Source organism: Primulina eburnea, chromosome 7 (genome assembly GCF_022965805.1).
Source record: "Primulina eburnea isolate SZY01 chromosome 7, ASM2296580v1, whole genome shotgun sequence".
NCBI lineage: Eukaryota > Viridiplantae > Streptophyta > Magnoliopsida > Lamiales > Gesneriaceae > Primulina > Primulina eburnea.
Genome location: NC_133107.1, coordinates 29252636 through 29279913, shown reverse-complemented (window position 1 = coordinate 29279913; position 27278 = coordinate 29252636). Strand labels below are relative to the sequence as shown.

At 38.2% G+C, this 27278-nt stretch overlaps 1 non-coding gene across 1 annotated transcript; it reads right to left on the bottom strand.

Moving 5' to 3' along the window:
* Window positions 1–19520: 19520 nt before the first annotated feature.
* LOC140837552 (small nucleolar RNA R71) lies at window positions 19521–19627 on the bottom strand. Its single transcript, XR_012119381.1, has one exon. It is a non-coding gene; the product is annotated as a small nucleolar RNA R71 (small nucleolar RNA).
* Window positions 19628–27278: the final 7651 nt, after the last annotated feature.

Sequence of the window (27278 nt, the reverse complement as noted above, 5' to 3'; positions counted from 1 at the left end):
TAAATAATTAAATTTTAATGGGCTTTGATTAAATTAATTAAACTAGTTGGACTAGCCCAATTAATTAAATCAAACTCATTAATGTTAATTATGTAATTAGGTTATGATTTAATTATAAATAATACATGCAAATAAAACCCTAGCCCACCACAAAGAAAACTGACGTGAACTCCTTTTCAAAGATTGAAAAATTCGGCCACTTGTTTTGAAAAAAAAAATTATTGAGCCGTCTCTCAATTTTTCTCTTCTACGCAAAATCTCTTCCAATATTTATAGTACAATTTGGAAGAGGATCAAACAATTTAGTCGTGGACCTGATTAAACGAAACGAAAGGAGTCTCTTGAAGAAAGTTCATAGGGATTCATCAAGAGCCAAATCTGTTATACTGGATTGGTTGGTGTCCAGTGATTAATTCACCAAAGGTATAACGATTCTAACATCCTATGTATGTTTAATTCATAAAATCATACGAGCGCCCAAAGTAAAACATATTTTGATTGTCAAAATAAAATAAAATTTTTAAACTTCCGCTGCGTTTGAGCGTGTAGAAAACCAGATCCAACTGTGGTATCAGAGCCAAGTTTTTTCTGAATCGTATGATTTTAAATAATATTGAATAATTTGTTTCTAACCGCACAAGAAAATTTTCAGAATATTGAAGCACCATAAAATTATTTTTTTTCGTAAAAAAAAAAAAAATTCGCGATCTGCCCGGATCTGTTCCGGGCAGACCGTGCGCAGGGCTGCACGCAGAAACGCGCAGCGTGCGCGCGCAACGTGCACGCGTGGAGCGGCGCGGCGTGCGACGTGCACCGCCCTGCGCAGCGCAGCGTGCGGAGCGTCCGCACAATGCGCGCGGCGCCGCGCGCACAGGAAGCTGCCACTGTCCGAAACATTCGGGCAGCGGGCGCGACTACCTGGTATCGTCTCGGGAAGCGTGCTGATTGGTGGGCTTGAATTGTTTGGGCACATGGTGCAATTTTCTGATTTTCAAAATTTTGGGTAAATTTGATATTTTGGAAATTGATTCAATTTTTCTTTTTGAAAATTAATTTTTGGAAAATTAATAATTTTTTTGTAAAATAAATAATTAGAATATGATTTTAACTATTTACGGTAAAAATGCGTTTTTACAATAAATCAATTGTTATTGATTTAATTGGAAATTAAATAAAGGAGTTTATTTAATTTATTAAATTTTTTGATAATTGTGGTGGTTAGTGTTAAAATTATTAGATATATGATTGATCAATTAATTAAATTGTTTACTTAAACTGATGTTAATATTTGATATTAAATGCATGAAGGATAATCGAGAGCCTTGACCAATGTGTTAGGTGTATGTTAGGATATTTTACTGTTTTATTCGTTTTTAATATTTGATATTATTAAAGTCGGCCTAGTTTATGGCCCGTTCCCACCCCATTAGATGTATCCCTTATGTGACACGGCTATTTAAATCTAATTATTAGAAATAGTGGGAGATCAAGACTGGAAGATGGTGGGCCCGATGATCAAGATGAAGACATGTAAAATATTGGAAGCTTTTGTAATTGTTACATTTGCATCCCTGCATTCACCTAGGTTTTGGACCTGGATCCATGTATGGCTCACATGGATCTAATAGTGTTGGCGATCGATCATCCTTATTTATTGTTGAATGTCATATTATGATATATGCGATATATAGTAGTATGCATGTATGTATATTATTAAATAATATAGTTGCATGAATCCGAAAAACTCGTGGCACGCGATTTTTAAATTAAAATGATGAGACATTTTTTAATTAAAATCCCTCATTTTGAATATGATTCAAAATTTATATCAAACCGAATAAGTAAAAATTAAAAGAGTTTAATTTTTCCTTGCCTTCCATCAACCGTGGTTGCATGTTGATCACTACCCGCGGACAGTGTCTGGCTCATATTATTGGGAAGGCCTGTACGCCGTAAAGCTGTGACTTCCTCCGGACATATGATGTGAATTGAGTGGAACTCCCATGACTTCGACTCATATTATTGAGGGAACTCATGGCGACCGTCCATTAAAATTCAATATTGATGGGTTGGTTTGGCACATGAAAATAAACGACGTCATATTATTGGGCCCTTATTAAACGTGAGGCAAAACACGAGGAGGTTGCATAGGGATGCAATTGGACTCTACTTTTTAGAAATTATAATTGGCTGATATTATTCGGGATTATAATTGGCTAATTGGACTCTACGTGCCTACTAAGGAAATACGATTTCCCTTTTTCATCATAGGGTGGTGGAAATGTCAAAATAGTAGGAGGGTAATTTATAAAATTAAATCCATATTTTATATCTTAGAATTATTTTAAAATTATCAATAACCTTTATATGTTTTTATTTTCAGTATATTTACGATGTCTACTCGTAACCCGCTTTCAATCATTCTCGATCAAAACAAATTGGCTGGCCCTAACTATCATGACTAGTTTCGAAACTTAAAGATTGTTCTGAACTCCGAAAGGGTTGCGTATGTGCTTGATAAGAGGCCACCTAAGGAGGCGGCTCCTGATATCAGTAGGACTGAATTAGCTAAGCTTGAGAAACATTGGGATCATGATCTCCAAGCTAAGAGCTACATGTTGGCTTCCATGTCGAATGAACTTCATAGGAGGTTCGAGGAGGCGGTGAATACAGCTGACATTTACCTTCATCTGAAAGAATTGTATGCTGTACAAACTCGTTCAAAAAGACATGCGACTGTTAAAGAACTCATGACTACACGCTTGCGAGAGGGGACTTCGGTCCATGAGCATGGTGTTAGGATGATTGGGCTTATTGAGAATTTGGTGGGACTCGACTTGGTTATTCCTAGTGAGCTCTCGACTGATATTCTCTTACTGTCTTTGCCTGCCTCGTTCTATGGATTTGTGGTTAATTTTAATATGAACAAGCTTGAGGCCACCGTTGAAGAGTTGGTCAATATGCTTACTAATTATGAGGCCACAATTAAAAAGGAATAGCATGTTCTTCTAGTGGGTTCTTCGTACGGTACGAAAAAGGGAGCCCCAAATAAAGGTAAGAAGCGTTATGCCCCTCCAAAGAAGAACAAGCCCAACAAGAAGCCATAGAAGAAACCTAAACAGGGGCCTACAAAGCCCGACAAGTCAGAACAAATCTGTTTCCACTGCAAAAAGCCTGGACATTGGAGGCGTAATTGCGAGGAGTATCTTGCCCAGAAACGTTCTGGCCATGATATTTTTTATATTGAAGTTAATGCTTCTATTAATTCCTCTTCTTGGGTATTGGATACCAGATGTGTTCTCATCTATGCAATGATTTGTAGGTGATGGCAAGAAGCAAGAGGCTTAGACATGGTGAGACCTTTCTAAGACTAGGAAATGGAGCAAGAGTTGCTGCCACTGCCATTGGACACGTTAATTTAATTTTGGACAATAATTTTAAGTTGTTTTTGAGAGACGTTTTATTTGTTCCTGAATGTGTTAAAAACGTTATTTCTATTTCTATGCTTGATAGGGATGGTTATTCTTGTGTTTTTGCTAAATTTGTTTGCAATTTATACAAGAATGAATGTTTGATTGGAACTGGAGAATTAACAAATGATCTCTATAACTTAAAATTAAAGGATATTCCGTTAAACAATGTCCAAACGCATACGAAAACAACTACAAACAAAAGAAAAATAGAAGATCCAAATCCCGCACAAATTTAGCACGCTAGACTAGGTCATATTTCCCAAAGAAGGATGCACAAGCTAGTGGGAGAAGGCATGTTTGACTTGTCAGACATAAATTCTCTACCTACTTGTGAGTCCTGTCTAAAAGGAAAAATGACTAAGACTCCATTCAATGGAAACGTAGAACGTGCACATGGTCTACTGGATTTGATCCATACTGACGTTTGTGGCCCGTTAAGTGTTTGCACAAAATTTGGGCATTCCTACTTCATTACCTTTACTGATGACCATTCGAGGTACGGGTATGTTTATTTGATGAAACACAAATCTGAAGCATTTGAAAAGTTCAAAGAATTCAGATCTGAAGTAGAAAATCAGCTATAAAGAAGTATTAAGGCACTTCGATCTGATCGAGGTGGAGAATACTTAAGTGCTGAATTCTTGGGTTATCTAAAAGAGAATGAGATTCTCTCAGAGTGGACTCCAACAGCAACACCAAAATTGAATGGTGTTTCTGAACGTCGAAATCGGACCTTGATGGACATGGTTCGATCTATGATGGGATTCACTGAATTGCCTATATCGTTTTGGGGATTTGAGCTTGAAACTGCGGCAATGTTGTTGAATAATGTCCATACCAAAGCAGTGGATAAAACACCATATGAGATATGGATGGGGAAACCCCCCAAGTATTCTTACTTGAGAATATGGGGATGTCCTGCTTATGTGAAGCAGACAGTGGGAGACAAATTGGATAGTAGATCTACTTTGTGCTACTTCGTAGGATATCCAAAGAATTCTTTTGGATATTATTTCTATCATCCCAATGAAGCAAAAGTGTTTGTTTCAAGAAATTCCACTTTTTTGGAAAGGGAAATTCTATTAGATAGAAAAGGCAAGATGATAGAACTTCAAGAAATTCAAAATACTCCCTCAACTTTAGAAGTTGAACCTAATCCCCTAGAGCCAGTAGTTGAAGTACAAGCTCCTAGAAGGTCTGATAGGGTTATTAGACCACCTGTCAGATATACACTTCTTCATGAACAAGGCCATGATGAGCCTTGTGTTGGATGTGATCCAATGAATTTTAAATTAGCAATATCTGATACTGGTTCAACCAAATGGCTTGAAGCCATGCAGTCAGAAATGGACTCTATGTAATCAAACCAAGTCTGGACATTAGTGGATCCACCTGAGGGAATTGTTCCCATAGGATGCAAATGGATCTACAAAAGAAAGCTTGGGGCGGATGGGAAGGTAGTGACCTTCAAAGCAAGACTGGTTGCAAAAGGTTATACTCAAAGGCAAGGAGTTGACTATGAGGAAACTTTTTAACCAGTTGCTATGTTTAAGTCCATTAGAATACTACTAGCCATAGCAGCATGGTACGACTATGAGATATGGAAAATGGATGTAAAGACTTCATTCCTCAATGGAGACATCAAAGAAGAAATTTATATGTCTCAACCTGAGGGATACACATCAGTGGGAAGTGAGCATAAGGTATGCAAACTTCATAGATCAATATATGGTCTCAAGCAGGCGTCGAGGAGTTGGAACCTCAGATTTGACTGCACTATCAAGGGATTTGGCTTTGATAAAAATCCTGAGGAATCATGCGTGTACAAGAAAGTTAGTGGGAGTGCAGTGACATTCCTAATACTTTATGTTGATGATATACTACTCATTGCGAATGATGTAGGATTACTGCAATCAACTAAAGTACGGTTAGCAAGTAAATTTTCCATGAAAGACATGGGTGAAGCATCTTTTGTATTGGGAATACAAAACTATAGAGATAGATCGAAGAGGATGCTGGGACTCACCCAAGACACTTATATCAATACCATTATGAATCGATTCTCTATGGAAGAGTCCAAAAGATGATACTTTCCAATGTGTCATGGTATTACTCTATCTAAAGCCATGTGTCCCAAAACTGATGACGAGATAGAGATGATGACACGTATTCCATATGCGTTAGCCATTGGTAGTATCATGTATGGTATGATATCGACACGTCCTGATGTTGCTTACGCTCTGAGTGTTACAAGTAGATATCAGGCGAACCCTGGTCCAATGCATTGGAAGGCAATGAAAGATATTCTTAAGTACTTGAGAAGAACTAAGAAATTGTTCATGGTCTATGGGGGTGGAGAATTGAAATTGGAAGGCTACACTGATTCTAGCTTCCAATGTGACGTAGATGATTCGAAATCAACCTCTGGTTTTGTATTCATGCTTAATGGTGCGGCTGTCTCTTGGAAGAGTTCCAAGCAAGACACCATGGCGGATTCCACCACTGAAGCTGAATACGTTGCTGCATCAGCTGCAGCCAAAGAGACAGTTTGGATGAGGAATTTGTTCCAAGAGTTGGGCGTCATTCCTAATGAAGTTGATCCAGTCCCGGTGTACTGCGACAACACTGGTGCCGTTGCGCAAGCAAAGGAACCAAGGTCTCATCAAAGATCCAAACATATACTGAGGAAGTTCCACATCATCCGGGAGATTGTGGGAAGAGGAGATATATCAGTTGAAAAAGTCGTCTCTGTAGATAATGTTTTTGATCCACTTACGAAGCCCTTGCCAGGACCATTGTTTGATAAGCATCGCGAAACAATGGGATTAAAGTTTATGGGTAGTTGGCTCTAGGGCAAGTGGGAGATTGTTAGAGTAGATGCCCTGCAAGCCAACTGTTGGCTAGATATTTTATTGACTCGAGTGTAATAAACAATCTTTATTTTAATATAATTCATTATTTTATGGTTTGTTATTTCTTTATCTGTATACCAATGTTATCAAACATAGATAAAGTCTTTGATTATACTTTAATACAAATGAATCGTAATTCGATGTTGAAACTCGTTTGCAAACACGGTATAATCTAAATTCGTTCCTAGTCGATTCAGCCGCATAAAACATGGATAAAGGTCGCTTGAGCTTGATACTAGCATCTGTGATGTTGTGTACTGCGTTTCTTGGTAAGGGCATAGAGATGTCCAAACATGCAGATAGGTAGTCATATGATGATTATACCGAACAACCCTCATTCGGACATTCCAAGTGGTTATCATTCATCGAGCGGATAAGTCCGTTGTTATGATTGTACACCATTAGTCCTTACAACCCAGAACAACACTGAGGCTCTATATGGTAGGGCTGTGCTTTGACTCGTTTACCGGCTCCAAGAAAGTCATCAGGTGGCGAGGTTGGGTTCAGTTGCGACACATATAGGAGCCAGTGCATTGTAGTCGGGGATTCACCACTCGCCTACGGGTGTGGATATCTTATGTGATCTGATGAAATAACAGTGCATGGAATATCTGGCCAGAGTATGAGATGTATGTTAGAGAAGGAGTTCTCAAATAGTACACGCGATGTCACTATTATAGTTATCACATAGTTATCGAATTAATATGCAACCCTCGATGAACCAATGGTTGCAGATTCGATCGGGATATATGAGATGAAGGGACCGTACTGTATGTTAATCATAATCGACTGGTTCTTGCAAGCACTATCAGTGATACCTAGGGGATCATGGAGCGGTGCTACTAGACGCTCTTACCATGATCCGATGCGTGCAATCAGAAATGAGTTCTGACATTCTTGATCAAGGTGTTGATGAAAAGAATTGGGCTAACTAGGGTAAGCCCGAATAAAGGATTATGTCCTGAATCATAAAGAGTTGTGAACGCACGGCTAGCTGTATCCCTGAACCATTGAGGGTCACACAAGCACTGGATCGTTTGTTCTCCTTGGAGAGAATAAATTCAAGGAGTTGAGTTTATATTATGATATAATAAATTCAAGGAGTTGAATTTATGATAATTAAACTTTGAGAAAATAAATTCAAAGTGTTGAATTTATGATATAGTAAATTCAAGAAGTTGAATTTATGAAATTTGGAGAGAATAAATTCAAGGATTTGAATTTATAAAATTTGATAGTTTAATTTATTAAACTCAAAAGTTGGGTTTATTAAATATTAAAATTTGGAGGTGATTAAAATTCAAGGAGTTGAATTTATAATTTAAATAATAAATTCAAATGTTGAATTTATAATGTATTTAATTTATTAAGCTCAAAAGTTGAGTTTATTAATTAATAAATTAAATAAGGTAGGTAGTATGTTTTATGGGCTTGTATGAGTACAAGTCCAACATAATAAATAATTAAAGTTTTAATGGGCTTTGATTAAATTAATTAAACTAGTTGGACTAGCCCAATTAATTAAATCAAACCCATTAATGTTAATTATGTAATTAGGTTATGATTGAATTATAAATAATACATGCAAATAAAACCCTAGCCCACCACAAAGAAAACTCTCGTGAACTCCTTTTCAAAGATTGAAAAATTCGGCCACTTGTTTTCAAAAAAAAAATTATTGAGCCGTCTCTCAATTTTTCTCTACTACGCAAAATCTATTCCAATATTTATAGTGCAATTTGGAAGAGGATCAAACAATTTAGTCGTGGACCTGATTAAACGAAACGAAAGGAGTTTCTTGAAGAAAGTTCATATGGATTCTTCAAGAGCCAAATCTGTTATACCGGATCGGTTGGTGTCCAGTGATTAATTCACCAAAGGTATAACGATTCTAACATCCTATGTATGTTTAATTCATAAAATCATACGAGCGCCCAAAGCAAAACATATTTTGATTGTCAAAATAAAATAAAATTTTTAAACTTCCGCTGCGTTTGGGCATGTAGAAAACCAGATCCAACTGTGGTATCAGAGCCAAGTGTTTTCTGAATCGTATGATTTTAAATTATATTGAATAATTTGTTTTTAACCGCACAAGAAAATTTTCAGAAAATTGAAGCACCATAAAATTATTTTTTTCGTAAAAAAAAAAAAATTCGCGATCTGCCCGGATCTGTTCGGGGCAGACCGCGCGCAGGGCTGCACGCAGAAACGCGCAGCGTGCGCGTGCAGCAAGCGCGCGCAACGTGCACGCGCGGAGCAGCGTGGCGTGCGACGTGCGCCGCCCTGCGGGGCGCGGCGTGCGGACGCTGCGCGCACAGGAAGCTGCCACCGTCCGAAACTTTCGGGCGGGCAGCGGGCGCGACTACCCGGTTTCGTCTCGGGAAGCGTGCTGATTGGTGGGCTTGAATTGTTTGGGCACATGGTGCAATTTTCTGATTTTTCAAAATTTTGGGTAAATTTGATATTTTTGAAATTGATTCAATTTTTCTTTTTGAAAATTAATTTTTGGAAAATTAATAATTTCCTTGTAAAATAAATAATTAGAATATGATTTTAATTATTTACGGTAAAAATGCGTTTTTACAAGAAATCAATTATTATTGATTTAATTGAAAATTAAATAAAGGAGTTTATTTAATTTATTAAATTTTTTGATAATTGTGGTGGTTAGTGTTAAAATTATTAGATATATGATTGATCAATTAATTAAATTGTTTACTTAAACTGATGTTAATATTTGATATTAAATGCATGAAGGATGATCGAGAGCCTGGACCAATGTGTTAGGTGTATGTTAGGATATTTTACTGTTTTATTCGTTTTTAATATTTGATATTATTAAAGTGGGCCTAGTTTATGGTCCGTTCCCACCCCATTAGATGTATCCCTTATGTGCCATGGCTATTTAAATGTAATTATTAGAAATAGTGGGAGATCAAGACTGGAAGATGGTGGGCCCGATGATCAAGATGAAGACATGTAAAATATTGGAAGCTTTTGTAATTGTTGCATTTGCATCCCTGCATTCACCTAGGTTTTGGACCTGGATCCATGTATGGCTCACATGGATCTAATAGTGTTGGCGATCGATCATTCTTATTTATTGTTGAATGTCATATTATGATATATGCGATATATAGTAGTATGCATGTATGTATATTATTAAATAATATATTTGCATGAATTCGGAAAACTCGTGGCATGCGACTTTTAAATTAAAATGATGAGACATTTTTTAATTAAAATCCCTCCTTTTGAATATGATTCAAAATTTATATCCAACCGAATAAGTAAAAATTAAAAGAGTTTAATTTTATTGATGGGTTGGTTTGGCACATGAAAATAAACGACGTCATATTATTGTGCCCTTATTAAACGTGAGGCAAAACACGCGGAGGTTGCATAGGGATGCAATTGGACTCTACTTTTTAGAAATTATAATTGGCTGATATTATTCGGGATTATAATTGGCTAATTGGACTCTACGTTCCTACTAAGGAAATACGATTTCCCTTTTTCATCAGAGGGTGGTGGAAATGTTAAAATAGTAGGAGGGTAATTTATAAAATGAAATCCATATTTTATATCTTAGAATTATTTTAAAATTATCAATAACCTTTATCTGTTTTTATTTTCAGTATATTTACGATGTCTACTCGTAACCCGCTTTCAATCATTCTCGATCAAAACAAATTGGCTGGCCCTAACTATCATGACTAGTTTCGAAACTTAAAGATTGTTCTGAACTCCGAAAGGGTTGCGTAAGTGCTTGATAAAAGGCCACCTAAGGAGGCGGCTCCTGATATCTGTTGGACTGAATTAGCTAAGCTTGAGAAACATTGGGATCATGATCTCCAAGCTAAGAGCTACATGTTGGCTTCCATGTCGAATGAACTTCATAGGAGGTTCGAGGAGGCGGTGAATACAGCTGACATTCACCTTCATCTGAAAGAATTGTATGCTGTACAAACTCGTTCAGAAAGACATGCGACTGTTAAAGAACTCATGACTACACGCTTGCGAGAGGGGACTTCGGTCCATGAGCATGGTGTTAGGATGATTGGGCTCATTGAGAATTTGGTGGGACTCGACTTGGTTATTCCTAGTGAGCTCTCGACTGATATTCTCTTACTGTCTTTGCCTGCCTCGTTCGATGGATTTGTGGTTAATTTTAATATGAACAAGCTTGAGGCCACCCTTGAAGAGTTGGTCAATATGCTTACTAATTATGAGGCCACAATTAAAAATGAAAAGCATGTTCTTCTAGTGGGTTCTTCGTACGGTACGAAAAAGGGAGCCCCAAATAAAGGTAAGAAGCGTTCTGCCCCTCCAAAGAAGAACAAGCCCAACAAGAAGCCATAGAAGAAACCTAAATCGGGGCCCACAAAGCCCGACAAGTCAGAACAAATCTGTTTCCACTGCAAAAAGCCTGGACATTGGATGCGTAATTGCGAGGAGTATCTTGCCAAGAAACGTTCTGGCCATGTTATGTTTTATATTGAAGTTAATGTTTCTATTAATTCCTCTTCTTGGGTATTGGATACCAGATGTGGTTCTCATCTATGCAATGATTTGCAAGTGATGGGAAGAAGCAAGAGGCTTAGACATGGTGAGACCTTTCTAAGACTAGGAAATGGAGCAAGAGTTGCTGCCACTGCCATTGGAGACGTTACTTTAATTTTGGACAATAATTTTAAGTTGTTTTTGAGAGACGTTTTATTTGTTCCTGAATGGGTTAAAAACATTATTTCTATTTCTAAGCTTGATAGGGATGGTTATTCTTGTGTTTTTGCTAAAGTTGTTTGCAATTTATACAAGAATGAATGTTTGATTGGAAATGGAGAATTAACAAACGATCTCTATAACTTAAAATTAAAGGATATTCCGTTTAACAATGTCCAAACGCATACGAAAACAACTACAAACAAAAGAAAAATAGAAGATCCAAATCCCGCACAAATTTGGCATGCTAGACTAGGTCATATTTCCCAAAGAAGGATGTACAAGCTAGTGGGAGAAGGCATGTTTTACTTGTCAGACATAAATTCTCTACCTACTTGTGAGTCCTGTCGAAAAGGAAAAATGACTAAGACTCCATTCAATGGAAACGTAGAACGTGCACATGGTCTACTGGATTTGATCCATACAGACGTTTGTGGCCCGCTAAGTGTTAGCACAAAATTTTGGCATTTCTACTTCATTACCTTTACTGATGACCATTCGAGGTACAGGTATGTTTATTTGATGAAACACAAATCTGAAGCATTTGAAAAGTTCAAAGAATTCAGATCTGAAGTAGAAAATCAGCTATAAAGAAGTATTAAGACACTTCGATCTGATCGAGGTGGAGAATACTTAAGTGCTAAATTTTTGGGTTATCTAAAAGAGAATGAGATTCTCTCACAGTGGACTCCACCAGCAACACCAAAATTGAATGGTGTTTCTGAACGTTGAAATCGGACCTTGATGGACATGGTTCGATCTATGATGGGATTCACTGAATTGCCTATATCGTTTTGGGGATTTGCGCTTGAAACTGCGGCAATGTTGTTGAATAATGTCGATACCAAAGCAGTGGATAAAACACCATATGAGATATGGATGGGGAAACCCCCCAAGTATTCTTACTTGAGAATATGGGGATGTCATGCTTATGTGAAGCAGACAGTGAGAGACAAATTGGATAGTAGATCCTCTTTGTGCTACTTTGTAGGATATCCAAAGAATTCTGTTGGATATTATTTCTATCATCCCAATGAAGCAAAAGTCTTTGTTTTAATAAATTCCAACTTTTTGGAAAGGGAATTTCTATTAGATAGAAAAGGCAAGATGATAGAACTTGTAGAAATTCAAGATACTCTTTCAACTTTAGAAGTTGAACCTAATCCCCTAGAACCAGTAGTTGAAGTACAAGCTCCTAGAAGGTCTGATAGGGTTATTAGGCCATCTGTCAGATATACACTTCTTCATGAACAAGGCCATGATGAGCCTTGTGTTGGATGTGATCCAATGAATTTTAAATAAGCAATATCCGATACTGATTCAACCAAATGGCTTGAAGCCATGCAGTCAGAAATGGACTCTATGTAATCAAACCAAGTCTGGACATTAGTGGATCCACCTGAGGGAATCATTCACATAAGATGCAAATGGATCTACAAAAGAAAGCTTGGGGCGGATGGGAAGGTAGTGACCTTCAAAGCAAGACTGGTTGCAAAAGGTTATACTTAAAGGCAAGGAGTTGACTATGAGGAAACTTTTTAACCAGTTGCTATGTTTAAGTCCATTAGAATACTACTAGCCATAGCAGCATGGTACGACTATGAGATATGGAAAATGGATGTAAAGACTTCATTCCTCAATGGAGACATCAAAGAAGAAATTTATATGTCTCAACCTGAGGGAAACACATCAGTGGGAAGTGAGCATAAGGTATGCAAACTTCAGAGATCAATATATGGTCTCAAGCAGGCGTCGCGGAGTTGGAACCTCAGATTTGACTGCACTGTCAAGGGATTTGGCTTTGATAAAAATCCTGAGGAATCATGCGTGTACAAGAAAGTTAGTGGGAGTGCAGTGACATTCCTAATACTTTATGTTGATGATATACTACTCATTGGAAATGATGTAGGATTACTGCAGTCAACTAAAGTACGGTTAGCAAGTAAATTCTCCATGAAAGACATGGGTGAAGCATCTTTTGTATTGGGAATACAAAACTATAGAGATAGATCGAAGAGGATGCTGGGACTCACCCAAGACACTTATATCAATACGATTATGAAGCGATTCTCTATGGAAGAGTCCAAGAGATGATACTTACCAATGTGTCATGGTATTACTCTATCTAAATCCATGTGTCCCAAAACTGATGAATAGATAGAGATGATGACACGTATTCCATATGCGTCAGCCATTGGTAGTATCATGTATGGTATGATATCGACACGTCCTGATGTTGCTTACGCTCTGAGTGTTACAAGCAGATATCAGGCGAACCCTGGTCCAATGCATTGGAAGGCCGTGAAAGATATTCTTAAGTACTTGAGAAGAACTAAGAAATTGTTCATGGTCTATGGGGGTGGAGAATTGAAATTGGAAGGCTACACTGATTCTAGCTTCCAATGTGACGTAGATGATTCGAAATCAACCTCTGGTTTTGTATTCATGCTTAATGGTGCGGCTGTCTCTTGGAAGAGTTCCAAGAAAGACACCATGGCGGATTCCACCACTGAAGCTGAATACGTTGCTGCATCAGCTGCAGCCAAAGAGGCAGTTTGGATGAGGAATTTGTTCCAAGTGTTGGGCGTCATTCCTAATGGAGTTGATCCAGTCCCGGTGTACTGCGATAACACTGGTGCCGTTGCGCAAGCAAAGGAACCAAGGTCTCATCAAAGAACCAAACATATACTGAGGAAGTTCCACATCATCCGGGAGATTGTGGGAAGAGGAGATATATCAGTTGAAAAAGTCGTCTCTGCAGATAATGTTTTTGATCCACTTACGAAGCCCTTGCCAGGACCATTGTTTGATAAGCATCGCGAAACAATGGGATTAAAGTTTATGGGTAGTTTGCTCTAGGGCAAGTGGGAGATTGTTAGAGTAGATGCCCTGCAAGCCAACTGTTGGCTAGATATTTTATTGACTCGAGTGTAATAAACAATCTTTATTTTAATATAATTCATTATTTTATGGTTTGTTATTTCTTTATCTGTATACCAATGTTATCAAACATAGATAAAGTCCTTGATTATACTTTAATACAAATGAATCGTAATTCGATGTGGCAACTCGTTTGTAAACACTGTATAATCTAAATTCGTTCCTAGTCGATTCAGCCGCCTAAAACATGGATAAAGGTCGCTTGAGCTTGAGACTAGCATCTGTGATGTTGTGTACTGCGTTTCTTGGTAAGGGCATAGAGATGTCCAAACATGCAGATGGGTAGTCATATGATGATTATACCGAACAACCCTCCCTCGGACTTTCCAAGTGGTTATCATTCATCGAGCGGATAAGTCCGTTGTTATGATTGTACACCATTAGTCCTTACAACCCGGGACAACACTGAGGCTCTATATTGTAGGGCTGTGCTTTGACTCGTTTACCGGCTCCAGGAAAGTCATCAAGTGGCGAGGTTGGGTACAGTTGCGACACATATAGGAGCTAGTGCATTGTAGTCGGGGATTCCCCACTCGCCTACGGGAGTGGATATCTTGTGTGATCTGATGAAATAATAGTGCATGGAATATCTGACCAGAGTATGAGATGTACGTTAGAGAAGGAGTTCTCAAATAGTACACGCGATGTCACTATTATAGTTATCACATAGTTATCGAATTAATATGCAACCCTCGATGAACCAATGATTGCAGATTCGATCGGGATATATGAGATGAAGGGACCGTACTTTATGTTAATCATAATCGACTGGTTCTTGCAGGCACTATCAGTGATACCTAGGGGATCATGGAGCGATGCTACTAGACGCTCTTACCATGATCCGATGGGTGCAATCAGAAATGAGTTCTGACATTCTTGATCAAGGTGTTGATGAAAAGAATTGGGCTAACTAGGGTAAGCCCGAATAAAGGATTATGTCCTGAATCACAAAGAGTTGTGAACACATGGCTAGCTGTATCCCTGAACCATTGAGTGTCACACAAGCACTGGATCGTTTGTTCCCGTTGGAGAGAATAAATTCAAAGAGTTGATTTTATATTATGATATAGTAAATTCAAGGAGTTGAATTTATGATATAGTAAATTCAAGAAGTTGAATTTATGAAATTTGGAGAGAATAAATTCAAGGAGTTGAATTTATAAAATTTGATAGTTTAATTTATTAAACTCAAAAGTTGGGTTTATTAAATATTAAATTTTGGAGGTGATGAAAATTCAAGGAGTTGAATTTATAATTTAAATAATAAATTCAAATGTTGAATTTATGATGTATTTAATTTATTAATCTCAAAAGTTGAGTTTAGTAATTAATAAATTAAATATGGTGGGTAGTATGTTTTATGGACTTGTAGGAGTACGAGTCAAACATAATAAATAATTAAAGTTTTAATGGGCTTTGATTAAATTAATTAACTAATTGGACTAGCCCAATTAATTAAATCAAACTCATTAATGTTAATTATGTAATTAGGTTATTATTTAATTATAAATAATACATGCAAATAAAACCCTAGCCCACCACAAAGAAAACTGATGTGAACTCCTTTTCAAAGATTGAAAAATTCAGCCACTTGTTTTGAAAAAAAAAAAATTTATTGAGCCGTCTCTCAATTTTTCTCTTCTACGCAAAATCTATTCCAATATTTCTAGTGCAATTTGGAAGACGATCAAACAATTTAGTCGTGGACCTGATTAGACGAAACAAAATGAGTCTCTTGAAGAAAGTTCGTAGGGATTCATCAAGAGCCAGATCTGTTATACCGGATCGGTTGGTGTCCAGTGATTAATTCACCAAAGGTATAACGATTCTAACATCCTATGTATGTTTAATTCATAAAATCATACGAGCGCCCAAAGCGAAACGTATTTTGATTGTCAAAATAAAATAAAATTTTTAAAACTTCCGCTGCGTTTAGGCATGTAGAAAACCAGATCCAACACATCATACATAAATTTTACGCATAAAACAACGCAACTCATAATATGACATGAAGGACGCAGCAAAAGAGAGATTATACGTGCCTTTTTATGATAAACTTTACTGAAACGGCGATATCGACGCGGAGATAGAAGCGAGGTTGATCTGGGACGATCCTGCAACAATTTTATTGCCACAAAATGCACGAAACTCGCTGGAAATCTAATGGAGGAGGGGCGGCTGCTCTAGTAACAAGAACCCTAGGTTTTGCATCTTTTGAAAATAATAAAATTGTGAATAATGAAGAGTGTGTGTGTGTGTGTGTCGATTTCTAGCGTGTGAAAAAGTGTGTGTGCGTTTGATTAGTAAATTAGGGAGAGTAAAATTTGCTTAATTAATAATTAGTAACTAATTTAAAAATATTACATCTCCCCTAATTTAACAAAAATCTCTAATTAAAATAAAATGTACATGTGCTAAACTTTAAAAGTTTTAAATTCTAAAATTCACCTAATAATTAAATTAGGCTTTAAAATTCTAACAACATAATAAATTAGTAAAAAAAATGTCCCATCCTTAACTTAAAATAAAATATCGCATTTTAAATTGCCAAAATCGTCGCCGGGTCTGTTCCTCTATCCCGCCTCGAATAATCGCCTGAAACATGAAACTCGAAAAACATTTTAACGTGCATCACATAAATATAAACAATTTAAAATAATGCATTTAAATAAATCATGCATGACTAAAACCCAATTTAAATTAAAATAGATGATTTAATGATTTAAATAAATGCATGGGTTTTACGTGTACTGAAATTTGAGCTCTACATTTCCTCCCCTACTTATATAAATTTCGTCCTCGAAATTAAATCTTACCAAACAACTCCCGGTAGCGAGTTCTCATATCTGCCTCGGACTCACAAGTGGCCTCTTCCACCGATTGATTTAGCCACCGAACTTTGACTAGCTTAGTCACTTTGTTCCGGAGTTTGCGCTCCTGTCTGTCCAGGATTTGAGTCGGTCGCTCCTCATATGACAGGTCTGGAGCAAGATGCAACGGCTCATAGCTCAGAATATGCGAAGGATTGGCTAGATACTTCCTCAGCATAGAGACGTGGAACACATTGTGTACCCCGGCCAGGTTCGGCGGAAGGGCTACACGATAAGCTAATGTCCCAACTCTGTCAAGAATCTCGAAAGGTCCAATAAACTTCGGACACAGATTTCCTCTCTTCCCAAATCTCATTACACCCTTCATAGGTGCTATCTTGACGAATACGTGATCGCTAACGGCAAACTCGAGACCTCTCCTTCTCTTATCAGCATAACTCTTCTGACGGCTCTGGGCAGTCTTCATTCTATCACAAATCTTGACCACCACATCTGCAGTCTGCTGAACTATCTCTGGACCAAGATCTGCTCTCTCACAAACTTCATCCCCATGAACTGGTGATCTACACTTTCTTCCATACAAAGCCTCGTAGCGAGCCATACCTATAGATGATTGGAAGCTGTTGTTGTAGGTAAACTCCATTAGAGGCATCTTAGACTCCCAAGTCCCCTGAAAATTGATAGGACTCATTTTTACGTGTTTTTAGTGTTGGTTTTGAGTCGCATTCATGCATCATATTAGTTTGTTTTAGTTTAATTTTGCATTTTTTTAGCATTATTTAGCATGTGATTGATCTCTTGTATTTTGTGGTTATTTTGTAGGAATTGAACCAAAAAGTGGGAGAAAATTTGTCAAAATATCGAAGAGGATTCGCTCGGGCGGTCAAAAGTGACCGCCCCAGCGAAACCAGGGACATGCTCGAGGAAGTTTATGCGAGGACCTCTCGCTAGGGCGGTCAAAATATACCGCCCTAGCGAGAAGCGAGATTCAGGAAGATTTGTTTCCAACTTTTTATGGACTCTATCCTACACCTAAACCTAAGACACGAGAACTGCGATCCTTTTGGGGGGACTTTATCATATTTTCATCACTTTTCTGGGAGGAGAGGCTAGAAAAAGGAGATTTCGAAGACCTCGAGATTTCCACGCGTCGTGGCCGTCATCCATCGTCATCTTTAGTATTTTCATTATTCAGTATTTTATTTCTTATATTGATTGTTGGTTTTTATCATGAATTTCAGTAGCTAAACTCTAGATTTGTTGGGATTTGAGGGGATCCTACCCCGTACTCGGTGTTTAACATTATTTCTCGACGTTTTTATTAGTGATTTGTTTATGCTATTGTTCTTTCTTGTTTCAATCGAAGCCTAGCTAACTTCCTTTGATTATTTCATGTTGATGATGATTTCGATAGAACAATTAACAATAGGATCAAATAGTATAAACCACGTATTTACAATTTTAGTAGATATACGGAATTGGGTACGTGTCGATAGTGATAGTTCACCCAGATGAAAGCTAGTGGATTCCATAGAATGTAATGCAATCTTGAACTGTTAAATAATTGAGGACACTTGAGTACTGCATGTTTATGATTAGTATTAATATAGCTCGACAGAGTATATTAATTAGTCTAGGGAATTCCGTCGAATGCACGAGTAAAAGTCGAGTGTAATTATTTAAACACGAGTGGTAGGTGAACTGCTAATTCCCAACAAATTCATTTCTCAATTGCTTTAATCCAAATTAATCATTGCTTTCTTGAATACGTTTTCTTTGCATTTTAATTATTTTAGTTGTTTAATTTACATTAGTTTAATCATCAACTCATTTTATCGTTGCTAAAGAAATTTTACTTGAAAATAAAAATAGTGTAACGCAGTCCTTGTGGAACGATACTCGTATTCACTTACGTTTATTATAACTTGACTATCGTGCACTTGCGATATTTAAATCGAGCTTTCATTTATAAAATAAATTTTGGGACTATTCACTGTGCAAGTTTTGCTCGATCAAGTTTTTGGCTCCGTTGCCGGGGACTGTTGATTCACAATTTTTTATTTTTCATTTAAATTCTTTTGTATTATTTATTTTATTGTTATTTGATACTCTCATTGTGTTGCAGATTTTTCTTGTGGTGCATACGAAGATCACTCGAGTTTAAGCTTGAGGCTTTTGACCCCGAGATTGAACGCACAGCTAGACGTCGACTACAGCAGCAAAGAGCGAAGGAAAGAATGGAAGACGATCAACACAGAGAGGAGCCAAGGCGTATACCGATGATGGATTATGCACAGCCGTCTCTTGATGGAGCACGTCCAAGCATCATAAGACCAGTCATTCGAGCTAATCAGTTTGAGATCAAGCCAGCTATCATTCAGATGATTCAGAACACTGTCCAATTTGGGGGAAGTTCACTTGACGACCCTAATTCTCATATAGCTGACTTTCTTAAAATTTGTGATACTTTTAAGTTTAATGGCGTGTCTGATGATGTTGTTCGTTTGCGTTTATTTCCATTTTCACTGAGAGATAAAGCTAAGTCGTGGTTAAACTGTTGGCCTGTAGGGTCTATTACTACATGGGAGGATATGGCAAAGGCATTCCTGATCAAGTACTTTCCTCCGTTGAAAACTATGAAGCTTAGAGCCGACATTACTACTTTTGCTCAATATGAGCAAGAGTCACTTTACGAGGCATGGGAGCGCTACAAGGACTTGTTGAGGAGATGTCCACACCATGAGCTGCCTCTTGGGTTAGTTGTTAAACTTTCTACTACGGTCTGCTTACTCCTAACCGTACTATGATAGATGCTGCTGCCTGTGGTAACTTACTGAGAAAAACGGCTGAGGAAGGATATGAGTTATTGGAGGAGATGGCTGCTAGTAGCTATCATCCTCAGTCTGATAGGCATAGACGAGGTGCTGGAGTTAATCAAGTTAATGATTTGTCGGCGGTTTCAACACAGTTAGAGGCTTTGAATAGAAAGTTTCTGTGATAAGTGTGGGGATGAGCATGAGTGGGTCGGCTATGTGTCTGCAAGAAATTTTCTGTGATAAGTGTGGGGGTGAGCATGACGTGCAGGATTGCCAAGATGGCAATCCATTCTATGTGCCTGAGGGAGCACCGGTAAAACAAGTGGGATTCCAGAACCGTCCTAGAAATGACCCTTATTCGAACACATATAATCCGGGATGGAGGAATCACCCAAACTTTTCATGGGGAGGTCAAAACAACCAAAATCGTCAACAAAGAGGTCCACAATATGGGATGTACCAAGGATTCAAGCCAGAACCGCCTCGGGAGGAGAAATCCAATTTAGAGCAAATGATGACTAAATTTATTTCTGCAACAGAGACGAGATTTCAGAACCAATATGCATCCATAAAGGGGTTAGAGAATCAAATTGGACAATTGTCTAAGTTGATTGCTAATAGGGAGAAAGGAGCTTTGCCAAGCAACACGGAAACTAACCCAAGAGAACATGTGAAGGCTGTGGAATTGCGTAGTGGAAAAGCACTCGAGTCTAATGAGGAAAAAACCAAGCACGGTGAGGATGAGGTGGAAAATCGAGGAGGTAAGTCTTCTAACTCTACATCTACACCTATTGCACTGAATAAAATTTTTATCCCTCCACATTTTCCTGCAGCAATGAAGAAAGCTAAATTAGATGCACAATTTGGTAAATTTCTTGAGATATATAAAAAATTGCATATTAACATTCCTTTTGCTGATGCTTTATTGAATATTCCAAGTTATGCAAAACTCTTGAAAGATATCTTAGCAAATAAGCGGAAGCTAGAAGATCATATGACGGTGAATTTGAGTGAAAATTGCTCCGCTTTAGTTCAAAACATGGCCTCCTAAGCAAAAAGATCCAGGGAGTTTCTCTATACCTTGCATTATTGGTGACATTAATTTTCATAAAGCTCTATGTGATCTTGGTGCAAGTATTAATCTGATGTCTTTTTCTGTGTTTAGGAGATTGGGATTAGGTGAAACCAAGCCAACTAGGATGTCGTTGCAGCTGGCTGACAGATCTGTCAAGTATCCACGTGGGATTATCGAAGATGTTTTGGTGAAAGTGGATAAGTTTATTTTTCCTGCAGATTTTGTGGTACTTGACATGGAGGAAGATTTAGAGATGCCTTTAATCCTAGGGAGACCGTTTCTGGCTACAGGGAAAGCACTGATTGATGTTGAAGAGGGGAAATTGAGACTGAGAGCTGGAGAAGAAGAAATTATTTTTGATGTCTTCAATACTCTCAAGCACACAATGCACAATGATAGTTGTTTTCGTATTGATGTCTTGGATTCTCTCGTTTGTGATTTTATGCAGGATGGATTGAAAGAACCATTGGAGGCCACTCTCACTACTGAAAAGCAGGAGGACGAGCTAGACGAGGAAAAGATGGAGATGGTAGCTCATTTGAATGCCATTCCACCTTGGAGAAAGCAAGTGAGGCTTAAACTAGAGGAATTGGGAGACAGAAAAGATTTAATGCCTCAAAAGTCAAACCTAGAGGAGCCACCTACTTTGGAGCTCAAACCACTACCTCCACATCTCAATTACGTATATTTAGGAGAAAATAATAAATTTCCTGTTATTATTTCCTCTTCTTTGACAGATGATATGGAGAGTAAGCTCTTGGGAGTCCTTAAGGAGCATTCGCTTGGAAGGTTTTGGACATAAAAGGGATAAGTCCTTAGATCTGCATGCACAAAATTCTGATGGAAGATAAATACTCACCTCTAGCACAACCACAAAGGAGACTCAATCCAAAGATGCAAGAGGTAGTAAAAGCTGAAACAATTAAACTTTTGGATGCAGGTATTATCTATCCTATCTCTGATAGTGCGTGGGTAAGTTCTGTACAATGTGTGCCTAAAAAGGGTGGGATTACTGTTATTACTAATGAAAAAAATGAGTTGATTCCCACTAGAAATGTTACGGGTTGGCGTGTGTGCATAGATTATAGGAAATTGAATGATGCAACCCGTAAAGATCACTTTCCCTTGCCATTTATCGATCAAATGATTGAACGATTAGCAGGTCATGAATTTTATTGCTTTTTAGATGGATATTCGGGATACAATCAAATCATAATTGCACCTGAGGACCAAGAGAAAACTACTTTCACTTGTCCTTATGGTACTTTTGCGTTTAGGCGTATGCCCTTTGGTTTATGCAATGCACCTGCAACATTTCAAAGATGCATGACCGCTATCTTTCATGAAATGATTGAAAATTTCCTTGAAATTTTTATTGATGATTTCTCTATTTTTGGCTCCTCATTTAATGTGGGGACCCGGGCTCTAATTCTTTTCTTTGGGATAAAATGGATCGTTAATATAAAAGTGGGTCAAATTTTTCGCTTTTTAATATTAAATCTAAGGTATATAAACAACATACATGCCTTATTTAAAATACAAACATAAGGTACAATATGTCTTGTTCCAACTACTCTGAACAACTAGTAATAAAATACAGTACATGTCAAAGTACAACTACTAGTTTTTCTGCTAAACCCGAGATCACCACGCTATGTCCATCTCTCATCCTCTGCGTGACCCAGATCCTGCCCCACCTGTTGTTATGCACACATACAGACATAACAACAGCCGGAAAACCGGTGAGAACAAATCCCAGTATAAACATGTATACATGCATATAATCAATTAAACATGAAACATGTTATCATGAATGACATCATATGCACATGCAATGCAATGCGAATCAAACCATGTCTGGACTCGACTCGACTAGAACTCTAGGGATCCCGGGGTGAATAAGACGTCACTACCTACCCTCCAATCGGGGTAATGTACGTCTCATTCCTAGACTTCGGTCTGAGCTGTATCAACGGCGGCAATAAGAGTAATGCCTACTCCTATGCTGAGATACACCGAAACGTCTAGATATTTGACAATGCCTGTCAAAGACTCTCCTATCTCAAATGCAATGAATATCAATATGTAAACAACGTATAATCATATTCATGGCTGAATATCATACTGATCATACATGCTTGAATACAATTCTGAAATCAAAGCATAACATGTTAAAAGATTGAATATAATGCTATACACAATTCATAAACATGTTACAAAATATTTAATAATATTCGTATGTGATTTTGGTTGGGAAACTCAAATAATATCTTATTTGAGTTACATCTCCCCAAACAAAACATGACTTATACCTTTCGTCGCACACTATCTGTCGATGCCAAATACTCGATGCTAAAGTCGTCGACACCAATCTGAAATAGCAATGTAATATGTGTTTCATCAACTCCTAACCCAATCAAGACATATACTATCAATTCACTAGTACATTTCAACACCATTGAAGGCTTAACGGTGTATTTCTCGATACCGGTCAATCCAATTCTCCCTAATCAACATTGTATCATTCCTCAATTCATGATCTTCAACAATAACAATTCAACACACCAAACTTTTGCATAATTCTCATATCTCATAAGCTGGAATTTCGAATATTGGCATGCGGTGTCCGAAAATCAATCCGATCACGAATATATCAAGCTCAACATACCAAGAACACATATTCTAAGTCAAATCTGAAATTCCCCAACACATATATTTCAAAACATGTTAGAATTGCAAGAAACTTACATCACTTTGTAGATAATGAAGAGAGGAGTTCAAATCTATATTTAGATTTTAGTTTGGATATGTAAAAGTGACACAATCTTGATTCTAGGATGAAATCACCTTACCTTTCTCCTAAGCTTCCTCAGTAGTCTCTTCTGATGAAATGGCCAAAGAAAGGCTAACATATATATATACCTTGCATGATTCAAGACACATGGCAAATCCTTGGATGTACACGGCTCTCGCTCGGGCGGACATAAATTTCCGCCCGGGCGAGAAACTCTCGGCCCTGGACTAATTTACACGCTCGCTCGGGCGAGCAAAAACGTCCGCCCGGGCGAACAACTCTCGGCCTTCGCCCACTCCAGCAGCCTCGCTCGGGCGGTCAAAAAAATCCGCCCGGGCGAGTGACTCTCGGCCCTTCTCCGAGGCATTCTCGCTCGGGCGTCAAAAGCGTCCGCCCGGGCGAGTCACTTTCGCCCCACACTATTTTTATCTCAATTTAATCTTAAGATAACCTGGTTATAATCATGTCACTCAACTTAATAATCTCAAACTCACATGTTATAAAATCTTGGGCATTACATTTAATGAATGTTTAGAGAATTTGAACTTGGTGTTAATTAAATGTGAAGAGAGCAATTTGGTGTTAAATTGGGAGAAGTGTCATTTTATGGTTCAAGAGGGGATTGTGTTAGGACACAAGGTATCAGAGAATGGAATTGAGGTCGACAAGGCCAAGGTGGAGGTAATCAAAAACCTACCACCACCTTCATCAATAAAAGGAGATAGAAGTTTCCTAGGGCATGCTGGTTTTTATAGGCGTTTTATTAAAGATTTTTCTAAAATTGCTAAACCTTTATCCTCTTTGTTGATGAAAGAATTCTACTTGTCTGCATGCATTCGAGATACTCAAGGAAAGCTTGGTGACAGCACCTGTTCTGACTGTCCCTGATTGGGAGTTACCGTTTGAGGTGATGTGCGATGCTAGTGATAGAGCTGTTGGTGCGTTGCTGGGTCAAAGGAAGAACAAGGTATTTCATACCATCTACTATGCAAGTAAGACTTTAAATGATGCTCAATTGAATTACGCTACTACTGAAAAGGAATTACTTGCTATAGTATTTGCTTTCGACAAATTTCATTCATACCTTGTTCTGTCTAAAGTAACTGTGTATACAGATCATTCTGCCCTAAAATACTTGCTTGCTAAGAAAGATGCGAAACCTAGGTTAATTAGGTTGATTTTATTATTGCAAGAATTTGATCTCGAGATTCGAGATAAAAAGGGTGTGGAAAATGTAGTTGCTGATCATCTGTCTAGGCTTGAGTATGTTAGAATTAAGGGCATTGACGATGATATAGATGACTGGTTTCCTGATGAACAATTGCTTGAGGTAAATGCGTACCCTTGGTATGCAAATTTTGCAAATTTTCTTGTCACTGGAACACCTCCACCTAATTTATTGTTTCACCAAAGAAAGAAATTCTTTTCAGACGTGAAATATTATTTTTGGGAGGAACCGTTTTTGTTTAAGATTTGTGCAGATTCCATGATAAGAAGATGTTTGGCGGAGGAGGAAACCAATCAAATTCTGAACCATTGTCATGACCGTGAGGTAGGTGGTCACTTTGGACCCATACGGACGGCATCTAAGGTACTTGAATGTGGCTTCTATTGGCCAACTCTTTTTAAGGATGCTCGTTTGTATGTTCTCAATTGTGATAGATGCCAACGCACAGGTAATATTTCCAACCGTCATGAGATGCCTTTAAATAACATTGTTGAGTGTGAAATATTTGATGTGTGTGGGATTGATTTTATGGGTCCTTTTCCTGCGTCTTTTGCAAAGAAATTTATTTTGGTGGCAGTGGAGTATGTATCTAAATTGGTGGAGGCAGAGGCTTGTGCCACTAATGATGCACAAGTGGTGTTAAAATTTTTGAAGAAACATATTTTTAATCGATTTGGTGCACCACGTGCAATCATAAGTGATGGTGGCACCCATTTTTGCAACAAAATTTTTGATAAACTGTTGGGCAAATATGGTGTCACCCACAAGGTTTCCACTCCATACCATCCCCAAAGTAGTGGACAAGTTGAAGTATCCAGTCGAGAAATTAAGAGGATTCTAGAGAAGACGGTAAATGTGAATAGAAAGGACTGGTCCATTCGGTTAGATGATGCTTTGTGGGCTTATCGTACTGCTTTTAAAACACCTATAGGCACTACACCATATAGGTTGCTTTTTGGTAAAGCATGTCATCTACCAGTAGAATTAGAGCATAGAGCATATTGGGCGATCAAAGCACTAAACTTTGATTTTGCTCTTGCAGGTGAAAAACGATTGCTGCAGTTGAATCAGTTAGATGAGTTTCGAGGAAAAGCTTATGATCTTGCACTATCTTACAAGGAACGCACCAAACGAGCCCATGATAAACACATTATAAGAAGGGAATTCAAAGTGGGTGAAGCGGTGTTGTTATACAATTCTCGCTTACGACTCTTTCCGGGCAAGCTAAAGTCAAGGTGGTCAGGACCATTCACTATAGCCAAGGTGTTCCCATCGGGTGCAGTGGTGTTGCATGATGGCAAGGAAGGGACAATTACTGTGAACGCTCAAATATTGAAGCACTATATCGGTGGCACAATTGAGCCACAAATTGGAGTCACTCGGCTCCATGAAAGTCATTGAGGACATGGGTGAAAAGTCGAGCTCTAGACTATAAATTGAGAACTACTTCTACTCCTTATATTGATCTTAATTATATTTTCTTTATTTATTAATCGCATCATTTTCATTTAGGTAGTTGCATGGCATTGCATTCATTTTTAGACGAGAATGTCTCGCTAGGGCGGTCAAAACTGACCGCCCCAGCGGGCACTTGCATTTTTCAATAACATAGTCGCCGAAAACTTCTCGCTAGGGCGGTCACAATTGACCGCCCTAGCGAGTCGCGCAGATTTAAAAAAAATTTTCCTCTTCTCTTTTCTTCTCTTCTACGAACCCTACCCCTCCACCTCCAATTTTCGGCGCCTCCTTCCATCTTTTGTTCTCAAGACTTATTATTCGGTGATTTTTCAGGGCAAAGACTCAATCTTGGTCTATACACTACACCAGGAAGCATTTAGGCTACAATATTTTCTTCTCCGGTGGTCTTTCAAGCAACTCCGGTCATCTTCCACAGATTCCGGTGAGCATCTCCGGCGACCCTCAAGAATTTTCCGGCGTTTTGATACTTTGTGCACTCCAGTCTCGACATGGCACCCAAAAGATCTAAGGTAACTCATGGTGCTTCTAGTTCTCGGTCCACTCCATCTATGTTTGTGAATGAAAAAGCTAGGGAGAGATTTGAACATGCTAGACTACATAGGAAACCAATCCCTGAGCGTGGATTTAGCTCGTTTATTATCGATCATTTTTCGGAGTCCCAAGTAGAAAGAAGAGGGTGGAATATCTTTGTAGCACAACCGAATGCAGCAGTGGTTCCGGTTGTGCGTGAATTTTATGCCAATGCTCCGGAGGGGAATGAGTATAAGGCATTTGTGAGGGGACATCTAGTCCCGTATGATTCCAAGACGATCAATGAAATGTTGGGTTTACCGTCGGTGGACGATTCGGTGTTTCAGGCGTGGGTGCTTAACCCGGATTATGATTTGATCATTCACACACTCTGTTATCCGGGCACCACGTGGAAACAACCGGGGACTTATACGATCTTTCTTGAAAAATTTTTGAAAGTGGAGGAGGCATTGTGGTATGCATTCTTGTCTAAGA